The sequence below is a fragment of the Ixodes scapularis genome, unplaced genomic scaffold (genome assembly GCF_016920785.2).
Source record: "Ixodes scapularis isolate PalLabHiFi unplaced genomic scaffold, ASM1692078v2 PGA_scaffold9__187_contigs__length_104089568, whole genome shotgun sequence".
NCBI classification, from domain to species: Eukaryota; Metazoa; Arthropoda; class Arachnida; order Ixodida; family Ixodidae; genus Ixodes; species Ixodes scapularis.
In genome coordinates this window covers 11,777,557-11,782,277 of record NW_024609884.1, presented here as the reverse complement: position 1 = coordinate 11,782,277, position 4,721 = coordinate 11,777,557, and positions in this window count along the sequence as shown.

The window sequence follows — 4,721 nt, the reverse complement described above, 5'->3', positions numbered from 1 at the left end:
AGGAAGTCGGGCGTACAGGTGTGCTCGTATTTCTACGTTTTTCTTTTTCTTGCTTCCTTTTTTTACGCACGATGTCCGAAATCGCTCTCCCCCCCCCCCCCCCCCCCCCTGGCCACACACACACACACAGAAAAAGACACCCTAGGGCACGCGGACGCACATACAGAACCGCGGAGCGTGGAAAACACATCGAGACCGGCATAAAACGTCAATAGCCATCCTGGGCAGTGCACCGAGCAGCTCAGTGTCGTCGTGAACCAAGTGTGCGTTGGCAGGGGGGGAACCGCCAAATTGCCGTGAGAAACTTGCGTCGTCGAGAGCAGGGTGTAAGGTACACACTGAAAGCGCATTTAGCGGCCCCTGCTCCCCCTGGTGGCGAGATGGGAAAGCAATCACGGGGTTCCGTGCGCGCGTGTTTGGGAAGGCCGAGAGGTTTGGAGGCGCCAAGCGCCCCGAAACGAGGGCCACTGTGTTACGCACGCTCGAGGCTGCCTGAGGACCTCGCCCCCTGCTTTATTCTTTTGACGTTGTCCGGGAGAGGCTGCCCCTGGATATGGCGCTTACGTCGAGTGCCAGCTCCCGGAGGCATGGCAGGTTCGTCAATTTAAAGTAATCCGATAATCGCCTTTTTTTTTTCTTGTTTTACGCCACTGTATTACGCGGAGACTTGAGAGACATGCGGTTTTTATGTAAAATATTGACTCTGTGTCGTCGAGGCTACTGCTGGAGCAGGTTTTTCCGTACAAAGCGCGCATCGGTAATTTAAAAAAAAGCAAAAAAAAAAAAAAAAAGAAAAACGGAACGCCGATTAGCACCTACAGAGCTTTTATATCGGGAAGCTATCTATGTCGTTGTTGTGGCAGAGGTCGGTATGAATTGGCTTCTCTGAAGCTCCATACTGCTGCCCTATTCGACTGATAACAGAAGCTCTTTCATCGTTGTAGATCTGATGTTGTGTACAATGTTGAGTTCTATTGTAAGGATGACGCACCATGAAGGTATATAATTATTTAGTCAAGAGCAAGGTTTTTGCGACATTTTGCTACTGTCCAGAAGGATAACCTACGGAACTTCATGTCGAACTTCTGATATGCTCGAAGCCCTGGCCTCCCATGCATTATTCTCTCTTTGTCACAAAGTGAGAGGTGTTAAGAAACTATCTTATATCACCAAATACGGGAGTCACTAATGGCCTGTGTTTTGTAAAAAAAAAAAACAAGTTAAGCTGAAAATACAGTGTCGATCGTTTTTCTTTGTACATTACAAGCATCGAAGCCGTGGACACTGTTGAATATTTTCAATGACATGAAAGCATTCGTAATTTTTTTTTCTTGTAAAAACCTTTAGGTTTTCTCACAGTTGTTTCGCTTGTCCGTCCAGTAATCTACTCAGCTAAAATTCAAATAATGTAGTCGTTTTTTTTCTTTTCCTTTTTTGCGATCCCTTGCAATCTAGATCTACTTCTTCCGTCAGAGGCTAACCTCTATCTTAAATTCATATTTCATAGGTCAGAATGCACAGCATAGAAGGCTCATAATATGATTATATAAAAAGATATGCCATTCATAATTAAAAACAACAACAACAACAACGAAGCAGCTTTATAATCTGTTTTGGCTGTCAGTCTATCATGTGCATATAGAGTCCATAAAATATAATGCTCACAAATGCCAAAAGCCTATTCGTTCGCGTCCTATATACGTGCAAAGCACAAGTTTGCGTGAGGCTTTGTCTATAGACGCAAAATAAAGCGGACCCCACAGTTCTCATCTGCAAGTCAAATAAAGTCTTGCAGAGCTCCATGGGCGCGCTTAATTCGGGTGAAGCGAAAAGGATTTGGAGCGTCGTTCCTCGTGTATAAATAATAGGCCCAAAGTCATTGTGGTCAATACTGAGGCGTTCGGCATCCGCTCGCAAAGCGCTCCAACGCCCCAAGCACAAAGGGCCGGAATATTAAGCGAAAGCATTCATAGTCCTTCATACTTCCTTCCACAATAACTTGGCGAACTGTGGAGGCTAGGACCCCGCGACCCAATAAGAGCATCGGAGCGAGGCACGTGATCCGACCTCACGAAAGCATTTGTGTCACCACGCCAAATGCGAGGCGCGTGGCCCGGAGGAACCGGCTGTCGTCTGCTAGCCAAGAGTCGTCTGCTCCGAAACCAACCGACTTCGGATGAACGTCCTCCGCAGCACCATTTCCGTCCGCTAGAATAGCGAGCACTTCGGGAACAGTTTATAAGAGAACCACACGCTCAATCTAGCCGCGAATCTGGGACGGGTGCTAATGCCAGGGGCCAGTGCGATGTTTTGAGCGGAAACGGCCGATTACACGGCTGCCATCACCGGCGATCGCCAACGGCCACGGCGCTACAAGGAGGAAAAAAGTCGAGAGTGGATACGGATGGGGCGTTACATTTTTGCTTTAAATATAATTAGAACTCAGAGATTTGTGATTATTTATCTTTGATTCTTCACATCTTCTCGTTAGAAATAGAATCGCGTGAACTCATTTGCCATTAAAAGCAAAAAAGAAGCCTAGAACTGCTTTTTGTCGCGAGCGGCTTTGTTGCTGTGGCGGTAACGAGGCAGACATCTTACCACTAAGCTACGCTCAACTTAGGAAATATTGTTTTGTCAATTTGTTTTATACGAGACTTTCGGACGGCACGAAAGTCCTGAGTGGAGTACCATCGGACGGCACATGAACACTCTGCAAAAGTGCCGTCGGACGGTACTCTAGACACTACGAATCTTCATTTGCAACAAGAGTGACGGATGGCACCGGGCGAACGGAATTGGAAAACGCTTACCTTGATGTTCCTGGATGTCGGCAATTGATACGGAACAGAACGCGACGAGCACAGGCGGCAGGTCGACAGCACAAACCAGCGAGGACACCGCCGAGCACCCGAACACGCACACACTCGCCGACCGATCGACGTTTCAAAATGCAGTCGGCGGCATCGAAAATAAATGTATTTACGTTAAAATAACAAGAAATATAATTTTGACGCCCGTGACGTCATTGGCCGCGCCCCCTGTACAGCAAATTGGTGCCGTAAATACGCATCCCGGTAACGAGGCCCCCGTGGCCTCGACCATGGAGTGTTATCACGTGACTTGCTCCGGCGTTCTTACTGGGTCGCGGGGAACGCAGCCTCCACAGTTCGCAAAGTTATCGTGAAACAGAGTATAGACAGACGTAAGCCCCATCATTATCAAAGAATGGAGGCGCCTGTTGAGATACACGTGGATGCGAGAATCAAAACGTCCGCAATCATGGAAAACAAACGAATGACCTTTTACTTCTTATGCGAGGCAATTGTTCGCGATACAATTAAGCATTAGGTGTCCAGGAAGAACAGTTGACTTATTCATCGCTTTGGCGAATAGTTTCCATGTGTGTAGGTGTGTAAGCTATGTAGTGCAGAATTTTGTGCAAGCCAGAGCTGCAGTTGTGGCTGCTAACTTGCTCCATGCTAGGGTGGTTAAAGTGCTAGGTTAAATAAAGACGATACGACGCACCGAAGGGTTTCAGGGGCACCGTTAAAATGAGAGTCCCTGGGGCCTAGAATTTGTCATGCCAAGCAGAAACGTATTTGTGCGAAAATTTCTTACATTCCAATTACGACGAGAGACCAGGCAAGCAGCCGCCTAGGAAAATTTTGAGGGTCCGAGGATGTTTCTTATTTCACCGGCAAAAGACAATTCGGTGTAAATTGTGAGGGTACCAAATATTCTTAATGCGGGTACTCGGCGGGCTTGTTGGTGGCTACCTTTACCCTGCCTCATAAAACGGTATAGATTTGTTTTTAATGATCGAAGTCGTAAGAAAACGAGCGCGAGCCAACTGTAGTTGTTTTGAAGGCCAAAGAGTGCCATGAAATTACTCCAGGATTTAAATGAGGCATGCCGTGATTGAATCTAACGACTCCGCGTCAACGAACTGTTACTGTAAAATACGTCGATTAGCTTGAAAGTTCGTCTTTTGAACGCAAACAAACTGGTAAATTGAAGATTTTGTGCTGGATGTCCAAATCAAGGATTCTTACTCACCCGGATGAAGCGAAAACCAAGTTACACACGCGGCGAAATTCGGGGTAGTTCGAAAGAGCTATGATAATACAGATAATGATCAACTTTTCTCGACTCAAATTACACCATGGAAGGACACGAGCGGCGAGGAAGACAATACTGACTTTAAAAACCTTGATCGGTTCTTTTCTCCCTTGTCCCGAGATCACGAGCCAATTCCGAGATCGATGACAAATCTTATTAGTAAATACTGACAAAAGTTTTTACGCGGCCCGTTACTTCAAATTTAGTCCATTTAAACATTCACGGCCCGTAATAGACAGCTTTGAAGATGCAGTTTAAATAAAAAATACCGCAAAAAAAAAAAAAAAAGGTTTTGATTATCAGAGCGATCAAACTTTGTTTGCTTTTTTTTTTTTTTTAAGCAGAGGTCACTATTAGCAGCTTATGGGGATCGCTAACTTCATGATAACATGGTCCGATGTCGCGGGTGAGCATTTATCAACTACCTCATGTATGTCATCCTTGTTTCTTCTGTCTCAAGGTTTTTATTTATGATTGCGTACCAGCTCACCTGCGCATTGACTCTTTTCAGTACCTCATGCGCATACGTTTCACGTGCATTCTAGGGCAAAGCTGTAGAGTTTAGGCAATTCTTCTGGTTGTTGAAAGTTTACATCATT